Source organism: Magnolia sinica, chromosome 9 (assembly GCF_029962835.1).
Source record: "Magnolia sinica isolate HGM2019 chromosome 9, MsV1, whole genome shotgun sequence".
NCBI classification, from domain to species: domain Eukaryota; kingdom Viridiplantae; phylum Streptophyta; class Magnoliopsida; order Magnoliales; family Magnoliaceae; genus Magnolia; species Magnolia sinica.
Genome location: NC_080581.1, coordinates 7,557,348 through 7,571,872, shown reverse-complemented (window position 1 = coordinate 7,571,872; position 14,525 = coordinate 7,557,348). Strand labels below are relative to the sequence as shown.

Genomic DNA, 14,525 nt, shown 5'->3' with positions numbered 1-14,525 from the left:
TCATTCGTTGTATTTTACATTTTAATGTATAACAATTCTCCGTTGGATGCCCTACCAGGCGATGATAACGGCAAAAATCTCTCTCTTGTTCTTGTCACATCTTCAGGGCATTTGGGTTCAGGTAATTCTATTGTGCTGGCTTTTAGCAGCTGGTTCATCATAGGAACGACATCGTCCTTGTCGAATGCAAACCCCTCATGAGAATTGAGCATCCTAGGCCTTTTTCCACTGTATCTATTTCTTGATTGACATGCTTCTTTTCATTCCGGCCTCTTTTCCCTTGAGTCCCTTGTATCTTTGCTTCTCTTATCACGATCGACGGTATTTACGATCATCCTAATGGGCACTCTCCTAGCTGTCTCATGGTGAAACGCTGACATCTTATGAGTCATCAATTCCAAAGCATGAGCCTTAGTGGCCAGGTCACGGAAAGTTTTGATGTCGACGCTGGTGAGTCCAAACGCGATTCCCGTCTCCATAGAATTCAGACACATTTTGACATGTTCTTTTTCTTCTGGTAGCTGCCTACACGAGGCTCCCAATGTCTTTCATCTATTTATAAACTTTTCTACCGATTCTCCTTCTCTCTGCCACACAGAAGCCAATTCTGTAATACTAACGTCACGTTCCAAAGAAAAGAAGTTTGACATAAAGGCGTCCTCCATTTGTTCCCAAGTATGTATCGACCTTGGGGCTAAGCTGGAATACCATCAGAATGCCTTGTGTGTCAGTGACGACCCAAACAATCGTAAGCAATACTACGGTATTGTAGAAAAGTTCCCCATACTAGTAATGAAGTGCATTAAGTGTTCTTCTGGCGATCCTTCCCCATTAAACTTCTGAAAATCTTCTACCTCTCTTAGATATGACGCTCGGTACCTGAAACGGCTAGTATTTTCACGTTCTCTTTCTACTCTGACAGCTTCTTCAACGACTTGTCTCACTTCATCTTGTATTACGATTCTCGTAGTGGGAACAGACCCTCGTGACCCTGCCCCCTGAAGTGGAAAGCCTTCAGGCTGGTTTTCTTATCCGTTCATCGTGCCCATCATTGGTGGAGTTATTATTTGGGCTACATTGTATGCAAGGGTCGCTAAAGCCTTTCTAAGATTTCTACACTCTTCCATTAGTGTTCTTTGTGCTTCTGCCATTGCATTCATACGATCTTCTGTAATTGGTATATTATCTTGATTTGTCCCGGCCATATACACTGCAGCTTCTCTACTCTTTGATGAAGTCATAGTTGGAGTGGGGCGGGAATATGTTAACATAATAGGACTTACGAAGAGAGGAGAGGCTGGAGTTTCATTCGACTTCTCTATGCTTCTGGTGCCACTGATGGATTGAGGAGATACAGACATTGGTGAGCTTGTCTGGGGTGATACCGACATTGGTGACTTGCCATTAACGCTTTACCTTTCTACTCTCTCGTCCATCTGACCCTTGGGGAGACCAATGCCGGAAAGTCACGTGACGCTAACTGCGGGACTATTCACTCAGGATATATCGCAGGAGGGGCGAGTTCAAGATTTTTTCTAGCTGCATTGCGCGTTATCAGCCCCCTAACTCTTAGCGAAGGCAGATCCATCCCGGGGCTTCTTGCATTTCGTGCTCTCATCCTGCGAGACATTACGACGGTCCAACCCTTATCTCCTTCCGATAGTTGAGGCGAAGCAGATACAACCATAGCTGTCGCTCGAGTCAGGTTGTCATTGCTCGTAGGAAGTCGAGTCATGTACTCCAGAGGTCGATTCAGTGCGTATTCTATCACGAATCCGCTCGGAGTGAAACGAAAGCTCACTTTTCTTGCAGAAATTGCCATTGGTTGTAACTTGTAGTAGAATTCAGAAACCTTCAGTTATAAAACATAGCTATAGTTAGTATCTGAAAGATCAAATAATCTATCGTAGAGATGAAGAGGAGGATGTTTCCATTGAGAGTCGCCATTTTGGCGTCAGCAAGACGCCAAATTATTATGAAAGTTCTTAACTATCTTGATGTTAATGTTAAATAAGATAAATAGTCCCCAGCAGAGTCGTCATTTTGTTTCGAACAAGAAACAAAAGTATTCAATTTGGGACATTATCTTATTCAAGCATAATAGAGAGGAAGTATTAAGAACAAACATCGTATTTTATTAGTAGTGAGTTCATTTACATCCCTCCAGTATCCCTTGATTCCAAGATAGATCATTTTTAATACATAAATTGAAATTGTATTGAATCTCAAATTCGGCAGCATTTCGACAGTTGCTTCGATCATCTCCATAAGAGGAATGTCGTGTTGATTAACTCCTCTTTTGAGCTTCTCCTTCATATAAAGGAGAGCTTGGAGTATTGAAGGTCGAACTGGACGATCTCAATAGCATCTCATTCCCTTTAAGAACTGACCACATGGTAGCTTGGTTGCGCGACCCGTGCAACCTGTTTGTCTGTTGCATGGTCCGCACAACCATTTAGTGTGTTGTGCGGTCCGCGTAACTACTTTTCTTCTTTGCTCCTCACCTTCAATCTTCTTTCCGGAGCTCTACTCCTCTTCCAGAATCCTACCTTCTCAAATGAGAGGGGGAATGAGATATTTATAGGCCTCCACACGTGTTAACCCTCGATCTTTGTGCCATGGGGTCCACTTTACATCAGATCTGATCGTTCATCATGATCATTCTCTGCTCTTGATTGCGCGACCCGCGTAACAGTATTATAAGTTGTGCGATCCGCACAACATCTGATCAGTTACGCGACGCGCTCAACAGCAGTCACACTTGATTTTCTTCCTTATCTTCTGATCTTCAATCTTTCTTTTATGCAGCTTCTGATCTTCAATCTTTCTTCATGCTTTTTATACTCCAACACATAGGAAATAGTGGTGAGTGACCATTAATGGGTCAAATTTTTTTTATGCTACATGAGATTTGGATCATCCTCATTTTTGGGATCAACCCCTAAAATCATTTGGAAAGATGGATGGACTACGTGGATAAAACACATACATTATGACGGGGCTACACAATAACGTCCAATAGCTAGGGGCCATCGTTAGTATGCAATTTGGATCTACCGAGGTGCATGGGACCTAACTGTGAAGCCCACGGTTATGTATGTAACTACATTCATGTTATCGATCCATATTAAAAGCTCATTTTTGTGCATGATCCAAAAACTGAAGCAGATCCAAATCTCATATGGGCATAGTACAAGAAAAATTGGTAAATGCCCATTAAAAATTTCTTGCAAGTTACAAAAGCTTTGGATTAAGATGATATTTGTGTGGCCTTTTCATGTAGGTGTTTTTTAACCTTATCAACAGATTGGTAAATAAACATTTTGATTGAATCCATGAAAATTTTAATGGTAAGGATTCTATCGTGATTGTTTCATAAGGGCAAATGTGTCAACTTAACATATTCTAAACATTTCAGGCATTAGTTAACAAACCAGTTGTTCGAAATTCAATACTAGGTTTTCAACCTCATATTCAAACTTTTCATTCGGATTTCAGATTCAAACTTCCAGCTTCAGATTTAACAAATGGGCCCTTAGTATAAATAGAAAATATAAATAGAAAACTTACTATTTATAGACAATTATCAGCTCTACTGGACTTTATAGTTTTTGGCCAAAAATAGAAAGTGCCCAATTTGGCTTAACTATGTTATTTTCCTAAATTTTTAGAGTTATTTTCATGTTAGGGAAGACTCCTAAAATTCAAAGGATCAAAAGTTATAATCAAACTAAAGCTTACTATTTATAATAAAAATGAAATTAAAAGAAACTTTTGACGATCGACAAGACAGAATCTCATAAATCTAGTGTGGGCAACCTGACATAGCATGTTGGTTGCGTAAAGTAGCTTCTCCTCCTCTAAAATTATAAATGATACGTTGAAAAACTCATTCCAATTTGCGAGACAGCTGTTTTAAGGCTCCAACGGTCCAAATCATTTCTTCCTCTGATTGGGCCTTCTTTGGTCCACCTTTGTCATGAAAGCGTCCGCCGCCCGCTCTGCATCATAAAACAATTGGGATGCAAGTGGGCGAGGGAGGTGAGATCAATGGACAACAAATGGTATTATACAATGCATGTGCATGTCCTACTGATTTGTTCGCTGTTCTAATTTCGACTTCCTGTAATCTTCACAGCATGGCCCACCTTTTTCACGGCTAGAATTTGATCTCCGCTGAAATATATGACACGCCGGTGGAAGATGCCAGTGTTGTAATTTAAATATTCAACGTTGTAGGGGAACATTCCTCGTTGCATGAAACTCAGCTCGAGCTTACGTTTGAGAGGAAGGGACTCTTGCAAAAGCTTTTAAGATTGGTGGTCACTCACCCTCCGAAAATGTGGTACTGATGTACGGCTATCTTTATCATCCAAATTGTGGGTCCCGCTGTAGATGGAGCATCTCTAAAATCACACTGATCAAGCAATATTAACCATCCAATTTTTTTCTTTTCTTTTTTTATGTTCCATCCACATGTGTGTCAAAGATCTGGACGGTCTAGATTTCTGTATAACTATGTCATCTATATGTTTGAATTATCATCACCATTTTTCTAAATGGTGCACAACAAACATAATGGGTGCACCATTTAAATTAAGTGACGGTGACTCGTCCTCATCACATCATGGCACTGATCTATACGGCTGTCAGTAGGGCTGTTCACCGGTCGAGCTAGCTCGAAAAACTCGCTCCACTCGGCTCGAGTCAGCTCGAATTGGCTCAGCTTGAATGGCCAATTCGAGCCGAGCCAAGCTAATTATTTGAAGCTCGAGTTGACTTCAAAGCGAGTTTGACCAGGGGGCATTTCAACTCGACTCGACTCCAACTCAACTTGACTCGACTCGAACTCGACTGGACTCGAAGCTCGAACTCGAGCTCGACTCGACTCGATTAATAAATATATTAAATATTATATATTATATATATTATATTAATATAAGTTTTAACTTTATTTAAAAAATAATTTTAAAAAAAAAAAATTTTTTAAAAAAAAGAAGAAGAAAACAAACCCTAGAGTCTCTACCTGACCATACGCACCCCCTTTCCCTTTCCCTTTCTTCTCTTTCTCTACCCGCTACCAGCCGCACACCCGCCCAGATCTCCACCACCAGTTTTCATTTCAGCTACACAATAGTATGATTTCAATATCTTGAGATCTACTTCTTAGGTGAGAAACCCAAGAAATCCGAGATGGGTTCTTCTCAGATTTGTTAGAGCTTCAAAGAAATCCAATGATCTAATTGGCTAGAACTCTTTACTTGGATTTCTGATGTGTTCTGTTCTGTTTCTTTTTTAGTACTTGGATTTCTACTAGAGGAAGAAGATCAAGAACAGATCGGTTCTTACAGGTTTCCTCATTCGATTTGAAGCTTTATTTGATTTTTTTCATTGGGTTTTGCTTTGATTCTCCTAAGATTTTTAAAATTTACATCAATGGAGGAGGATTAAGAACAAAATCCATTACTCTCTCACCCAACAAGCTCGAGCTCGACTCGACTCGAACCACTAGCTCGACTCGAACTCGACTCGACAGCTTTGACAAACAAGCCAAGCTTCAATGTTGAGCTCGAGGCCGAGCTCAAGCTCGAACTCGAACTCGAGTACATCATGGACAAGCCAAGCCGAGCTTGGCCCACCTCGGCTCGATGCCCACCGCTAGCTGTCAACCACCCAAATTGTGGGTCCCATCATAAATGGAGCAAATACTAATAATCAATCATAACCATCTAATTAATAGCTATCAAATGGATGCATTAATGGAACATATTTCTAAAATGGCACTGATAATCCATCCTAACTATCTAATTAATGGCCATTACCTTATACCCTAAAATGATATGAGAAAAATGGATGGACGGCGTGGATAAATAGATAGGAAATGGATTGGCTATGTGTTTCAAGTGTCATTGCTCTATGAGCCCCACCAATGGCTGATGGTCGGTGCTTTGTGGGCCCCACCATGATGTATGTGTTTCATCCATGCCGTCCATCTATTTTAAATTAGTTATATCCCGATCTCAAGTGGACCACATTATAGGAAATGGTTTTGAATAAGCCTTGACCATTAAAAACTTTTGGGGACTATAAAGTTTTGGATCAAGCTGATCTTTGTTTTTTCCCTTCATCTATGTCTGTATGACCTAATCAACAGATTGGATGTCAAATAAACACTACAACGGGCCTTAGGAGGATTTTAACGGTGGATGTCCAATCACTATTGTTTTCCTGTTAGTGGTCTCCTTTATCTTCTTCCCGTGCAGATACACTCGACGTTCTAAAAAGAATGGGCCAGATTTTGCATCCACATCTATCAACTCTTTAAAATGACAAAATAAAAAGGGATGGACGGCGTGGATAAACAGATAGTCGGAGCCCACAGATCCAGAGACGGGCACGGGTACGACGCAATCCACGTTCCTCCTCTTAAAAAGACATTAATACCCGAGCTTTTTCTCAATAACCACACAAATACCCTCCACGGAAGGCACGAAATCCAAAGCTCCCAGGGGTAATCCCAGTCTTTTCACTCTGGAGTGATGATTTCTCCACCGGTGACACCACTCGCATAGATTCACCCCAGGTGAAAGGTAGAATCTCTGTAGCAAAGCTGCTCCGATATTCTTCGTTCGCCCCCCACCGAAACGTTACGTATCGGAAATGTCGGCTCGTGTGCCTGCCAGAAAACGTTTCGAGTTTTGGGCGTTTCGGTATCGGAGGTATTTCCGAAACTATTCCATTTGACATCTCTTCGTGTCGTTGTCTACTTCTGTTTCGGTAGGGTTTCTAGGGTTTGCAGAATTTTGTTACTGTGGATGAAGAAATGTAGGTTACGGATGGCATTTTTTGTAATTTCATTTTAAAAAACGTCGGATTGAGGAATAGATTTCTGCTGTAATGAACTGAATTTTCCGTATTTGGATTGTTTTATGCTGTGATTTGTCTTGATTGTGGGACCGTCAGTTCGCACAAGTGGGGCCCATGGCTTGGCCATCCGGACCGTTTATCTGATTGACCCCGCCGTAGATGGACTGTGCCCCCAAATATCTTCCCCAACGTGAGCACTGCACCGTACTTTTTACATGTGGTGCATGGTATATTTGAGTCTTGCATAATGTGGGCCCCACCATGCAATCGTACACGTGTAGGAATGAGGTTGATCCACTCACCAAGAGGGCTGTACGCGAATGGTAGCGAACTGGATTTGACGGACGCGGATCGCTGGATCCGTGACTATGGGGCCCACCATGATATATTTGCTTTATATGCACACTGTCCATCCGTTTTGCCAGCTCATTTTAATGAAGCACATCCAAATCTCAGGTGTACCACACCACAGGAAACAGTGGTGATGGAACGGCCACCATTAAAAACTTCTTGGGGGCCACAAGTTTTGGATCAAGCTGATATTTATACTATTGCTTCATCCGGGTGTGTTTGACCTTATCAATAGGTTTGATGGCATATAAACATTACAGTGGGTCCTAGGAATGTTTCTAGGGTAGGCATTCAATCACCACTGTTTCCTGTGGTGTGGTCTACTTGAGCTTTGGATCTACTTCATTTTTGGGCTCGTGACCTTAAATGAGCAGGCTAAACGGATGGGTGGCATGGATAAACAAATACATCAAGGTGGGCTCCACAGTTACGGATCCACAGAATCTGCATCCATATTTGATGTGAATTTCTTGTTTACACCGTTTGCATGGAGTCTTTGTAAGCTTAAGCTCTGTGAGGCCTACCGCAATGTCTGTGTGGCATACGCTCCACCCATCAGTTTTGCAAAATCATGTTAAGAGTTAGGACATGAGCCCAACAATGAGGTAGATCCATAACTTGAGTGGGCCACACCACTAGAAACAATGGAGATGGAAATGCCTATCATTGAAACCTTCCTATGACCCACCGTGATGTTTATATGCCATCCATCCAAACGTATTGAATGTGGACACTGTTTACGCCTGTCCATGTTTATTTGCACACACCCATTTTCCAATTTTGGGAATTGAAAGTCCATCTTTATCAATTCCCTCCATAGACCATCTTCTGTTTTCATAAAGTTGTGGCCTGCTTGTTTAATAGATTGGCCTACTTTTGTGCTAGGAGTCTAAAATATCTACAAGGTGTGGGCCACCTCATGCACAGCTCAAGTGTCCCATGCACATGGGGGTCCAAATGAGTCATGTCACTGGACCCAACTGGTATCTGGATCCATTGGATTGGGTCTATTTCAACACAGGCCGCCAACTTTCAGACGGGTCCAATCTGGAACCTCTCATGTCGATCTGACCTGTCCTGAACCTGACTTTTTAATGGGTCAGGTTTGGACCACCTACAAACAGACCCAACCTGTTCCTTTGTCATACCCAGTTCTTTTCCCAGTATATTTTAGACTAGTTATCTATAATCACTTCTTATTGCTTTCGGAAACTCACATGCTAAAAGTAGCATATTTTTTCTGAAGTATCTTACTTAAGGCAACTAACCAATACCTAAAAAAGCATGTGGTGGGCATTGTTTCAAGGTTCATATTCAGGAATTATTCAGTGAGGCAACCATCCACAATTCAGGAAAAATCGGAGAAGTACAGGAAGTTTTGGTAAAAGGCAAGGTCAACAAAACATAAATTAAGATAGGACATTTAAAAGTAAAATGGTTATGATTTAAACTTAATGAGAAAAATTAGATGGTTAAGATCAAGGTTTTAAATCGGCATATCGGGTATAATGTCGATCACCATTGATACAGCTTGTATCGTCTCTGTATCAGTCTGTTTCGGACCTTTACGGGACAATACAGATGTATCGTTTATAGGCAATACCGGTATGCATTGGGCGATATGTACCTGTTTTGGACAATACTGAAAAATTGGTTAAGATTGCTCTAGCAGTGAGAAATTCCAGTTATGCTCCATCTTGACCTGACTGGATGTGATGTTTTACCAATCATAGCTAAAAAATGATATAGTTTTAATTGACAGGACAGAGTAATCGCAAGTCTAGAACTATGGAAAAGTGCTTTTAAATCTAAATGTTTTAAAATCACTCAGACTAAAACAGACTATGGAATGCAGTTTAGGCAATCATAGCAGCAGTAATGAGGAACTAATTAAGATGTTGACCACTTTTACATCATGGGTTGATAGTTCGTGAGAACAGAGAGATTGAGAAGGATATTGCTCAGAATTGGAGCTGGGTGGATGAATTGGAGATGTTCCTGTCATTGCATACCAGTCAAATTGAAGGGGAAATTTTATGGGATGGCCATATGACTAATCACACTTCATGGAACAAAATGTTGGGTATTCAAGGAATCACATATTGATACAACGAGTGTAGGTGACATAAGGACATTGAGATAGATGAGTGACAAGATGAGGAAGGATAGTATTAGAAATTAATGCACTCGAGGGAACATAGGAGTATCACCAGTGAGTAATAAGATGAGGGAAAGTAGAGTTAGAGAGCTTGGCTATCTAAGTCGAGTTACTGGGTGACCCGAACTCAACTCGGTTTGAGTTTAGATTGGACGAAGTCAACTTGGTTCGGATCGAGTTGGGTTGGGTCTAAATGAGTTGGACAAGTCGAGTTTGCCGAGTCGAGTCTTCCCATGCCCAACTCTAGTTAAAACATTTGTATGGCCCACCATAACGTTTATTTTCAATCCAATCTGTTCATAAGATCACGCAGACCTGGATGAAGAGAAAAAACAAATATCATGTTGATCCAAACCTTCTGTGACCCCTATAACTGTGTCAATGGTAGACGTTCAATCTCCCGCTCCTTTTTGCTGTGTGGTCCACTTGATCTTTGGATCTCTCTTATTTTTCGGTTCAAACCTTGCCACGAGCTCACCAAATGGATGGACGGTTTGGATATAACACATACCTCATGGTGGACCCACAGAATTTGGTGACGTCAGCACACCAGCCAGGTGGGTGGTGTGTAGTACACCAGCCAATCCTCTTCCATGAGTGCTGGCTTAGAAAAACTCCATTACATAGTAATTTGTACTTGATTGCTATCTCAGTTCCTGAATATGGCATACAGGTCAATGCAATCCTTCCTATTGAATATGGAAGGATTGTCCAAAGAGACTGTTAGCAATAGAGAACCCCAAAAATGTTTTGTCTACAATGGGAACAAGTGAGGAGACGAGGCAATCGATGCAATCCCTTCTGTCCAGTATTGGAGGGCTAGCTGTTGCAATGATCCCAACCATTGAGAACAATGGAAATCCCACCATTAAAATGGGAACACCTGGAGATGCGAAGTTGTCATTGCAAACATCTGACTGTGATGGGGTTCCTTTAGTAGGCCAAAAATTCATTTCCGATGATGCTGCTTATGAATTTTATGTTAATTTTGCAAAGCGGTGGGGCTTCTCAATCCGACGCCAGTGCACTGTTGGGAAAGAGGGCATGGGCCGGGGTATTTTTAAACAGTTTTTTGTTTGCTACTGTGCAACAATGCGCTGCAAAGGCCTCCAACAAGACCAATAAGAAGAGGAATCGCAAAATGTGGCATTGCAAGTGTAAGGCATATATGAGAATTTATGTGGGGATGGACTCAAATGCCCAAGAATGGGGCATTTCTGGCTTTAGCAACAATCACAATCATGAACTATTAGACCCCAGTGAAGTGTGCTTCCTTCCTGCCAATCGCACCATATCCTATACTGATAAAACCTGCATCTGCAGATTTGTAAAAGCTGGTGTCTCTGTGCGGCAGATGATGAGGCTGTTGGAGATGAACCAGGTTATTTGACTTTTACTGAAAAGGATGTGAGGAACTTGCTACAATCTATTGGGAGTCTTGATTGAGAAAACAATGCCACAGTGCTGCTTAGACTCTGTAAGAACAGGAAGGCTGTGGATCCCAACTTCAAGTATGAATTCAAGATCGACAGAAACAATAGGTTGGGGCACATTGCTTGGTCCTATGCATCATCCGTTTTCTCATACAAGGTTTACAGTGATATGTTTTTGTTCGACACAACTCTCCGTTTGGATGCCTAAGAGATGCCACTAGGAATATGGATTGGTTTGAACTAGTGTTCGAATTATATTCGATATTATCGAAATATCTCTGATATTATCTTTATCTCTAACTTAGCGATACTGATAACACCGGTAGCTATACCGATAACGCTGGTAGTATCAGAAATTCCAGGTATTAGCAATGTATCGCTAAGTATCGCCAACGTATCAATATTGCAAATATAATTGCAAATATTTTCAACTATGTAAACTCTAGGTGTCGCTTGTATTGCCAATGCATCAATATCACCGATGCATCACCAATATTTTCTTACAATGGCACATGCTCTTTAGGCCTCATTAAATGGAAGCTTGTTATGTATGCATTCTTTTTGCAATTTTTTTAATTATTATTTTTAAATATACAAATATGTACATTTTAACATATCCGGAAGTTTCACCGAAAATTCCACCATTTTTCTCATGTTCCCCCACATTTCTAGTTATCAGCGATATTGTCGGCGATATCGATATTATTTCCGTATCCCTGGCCAGCAAAACTTGTAGCGATACCGATACTTCGAACACTGGTTTGAACAACCATGATAATGCTTCTTTTTTTGGATGTGCCATTCCATGTAATGGAAAAGTTTGTTTCTTTTCTTGGGCTTTGAAGGTAAATGCTATATCAATCCTTCATGGCATCTCTTCTCCGTAGTTTTCCCAAGCTGATAGGCACCTCTACGCATAGCCACATGTGCCAACCTAGCACATCCAAACCATGCATCAGGTGTGATCCATTGTGTAGACCTGGCCCAAAAGTAGGCTGGTCTACTCATCAGGCGGGCCACATATGTATATTTAAAGTTGATCATTGTCAATGTTTTTCATGTATGACCCACCTAATGAGGCTATATCATCATCATCACCATCTATGCCTTATCATAACTGATTGGGGTCGGCTACATAAATACTGCTCTGCTGCCACTTTATTAAGGACCATATCTTCAGTTAAAACATAGGCCATCTAGCCTGGTGTTTTGTTGAGAGTATGTATATGGTGGGTTATATCTGATGGTTCAGATGTTCAAAATACAAGTAGCACATGTAGCAGTATATATTTAGTGTTTGTGAGTCTCACGAAGTTTCTCTTCTTTCTTCAAAGTCCTAACATGACTAACTATATTTGTATTGCAGACATTTTTGTACTTCATGGATGGAAAGGTTCCCCAAACTATTGTCACCGACCATGATCTACGTCTTAAAGAAGCGGTTGCTGCTGAAATGTCAAACACAAAACACGCATTCTCTGTTCAACTCATAGATGTGAAGTTCTTTGATTGGTTATGCAGAGTCGGGCCCCATTATGATGAATGGAAGGTGGAATTCTATAGGATTTATAGGCTAGAGACTGAGGAGTTTGAACTGGGATGGAGAAAGATGGTTGATGCATTCGGCTTACGTTCAAATGCCCACATTGCTAGTTTGTTTGAATTACATACATTCTGGGCACTGCCATATTTGAGAAGCCATTTCTTTGCAGGAATGACGATGGACCAAACAGAGGCAGGAAATGGCTTCATCCAACGATTCTTGAGAGGAATGACGCAATGACGCGCCTTTCACATTTCCTACAGCAGGTATGCCTCTCCTTAATTAAAGGTTAGTTCTGTAGTTGCTAAACCCCAGAGATCCATGTGCTAGTGTGGTGCATATATGCTGGAGATCTGTTCTGTTCGTCGGGTGGGCCCCACCGTTGCTATGCCCCAGACTGAAATTAGGCAAATGCATTAGGCGAATGTGAAAATAAAAAATAAAAAATATGGCTGGCTAGACAGGGACTTTCAACACTGCCCATTTGACATACAGCCGTACAGGTGTGGCCCTCATTTGTGAGCCAGCCCCATAAATGGTTGGGACAACGTGATGAATGGTTATGATCTCTTACACTCATGCCATGTTAGCATGTATGGCATGGGGTAGCATTCATCACCGTCAATCATGCGAAGCTCTCAACGCTTCACCTCATTTCAAAGCTTTCTTTTCTTTTCTTTTCTTTTTCAGGCACCGTTCAGTGATATTAGAGATCAACGGGTGGGACATCCAACGATGCAACAAAAGATCTCAGACATTCAGCTCAAAGCAGCAGCACCCACTGAATCATAATCATCTGTCAGCCTCACACCATACGCCTTCCACATGCCCCAGGAAGAGCACACGTCAGCTGGATAATACACATTTTTCCAGATGAAAGAAGGCTATTTTCTTGGGAGACACCATACGAAGATTGGCGGTGGCCACAAGGTGATTTGGGTGGCTTCCAACTAATCCCTTAGCTGCAATTGCTGTCTATTTGAGTTCTCGGGGATCCTATGCCGACGCGCTCTCCATGTTCTTTCAGTCACTAACTGCTTCCGCATCCCCGACCAGTATCTACCTAGATGTTTGGCTGCATTACTTCAATGCCTCCAAAACCCATCCATATGCACCCAAGGGACTTGCCAAGCGGGTTCAAGTTCTACAGTCTATTTGCTTGGACTATTATAATAGAATCCACCTAGACAGAGGAATGCTTCGATTGTACTAATCAACACTTTGTGGGTCTTTTATCCCATCTTAAAGAGCAGCATTCCGTACAAGATGTGAGAGACTGCGATGGATGGGTGGGGTGGCGAAGGCATTGATTGGACCTTGGACGGAATATGCCAATGGTATTATCCAAGGTTCAATGACCGTTGGATGGGAGGATTTGGAATTTGTGGCAGATGGTGGTAAAAAAAGTAAAAGATGTAGATAGGGGCCTCGTTATGATCAATGTGGGGACATGACCCACGAAGAGGAGTGAAAGGTAAGGGAGGGGATTTGAGTTTGGTTTGTTTTAGAGCTATCAAAATGTATCTATGGATGAATGATGATGGTGTTTTCGTGGAAATGTTTAATTCTTTTATCTGCTTTTCTTGTTCTTGTGTAGTCTATACACCTAACTTGTGGTGTATATGCAATTCATAGCCGTTGGATCACAGATGATTGTGGTGATGAGTGGGCTGCCGTTGGTTTTGAGGTATTGGCCTGCTGTGTTATGCAGCAACCTGCCACTGATGGTGGGTAGGAATCCCAGTATCCATTTTGAAACTGGTATTTGAAAATCATTTTATTTGAACTGTATTGGGTTTCCCTCTGCTTGATTACCATGAATACCCAATTTGTCAGTTTTTTTATTTAGTGGGCCCCACCTTTCAGTTATCCATACTGTTCATCTGGTGGGACATGTCTTGGAAGAATCATGCCCACAAAAGCTTGTCACTGGATTATCTCACTTCTTCACCATTGAATGTCGATCATGCTCTGTTTGTAAGATACCACTTGAAAATCTAGGATCATCTGATAACGTGAATACTCGTGGTGCGGCCCATCATTGCTGGGTCCCACCAGAGGAACGGTCTAGATCCTAAAAGGCGAACCCCATTCCTGTGAATGGAAGACAAATTTAAAGAAAATGCTGATATGCTCACGGGCACGTCTGTTAGATCTGGCTACATGGTGTACT

General features: G+C 41.5%; 1 long non-coding RNA gene across 1 annotated transcript; it reads left to right on the top strand.

Moving 5' to 3' along the window:
* Nucleotides 1–6,493: 6,493 nt before the first annotated feature.
* LOC131256797 (uncharacterized) lies at nucleotides 6,494–13,925 on the top strand. The gene is made up of 3 exons (XR_009176956.1): nucleotides 6,494–6,719; nucleotides 12,176–12,618; nucleotides 13,043–13,925. It is a non-coding gene; the product is annotated as an uncharacterized LOC131256797 (long non-coding RNA).
* Nucleotides 13,926–14,525: the final 600 nt, after the last annotated feature.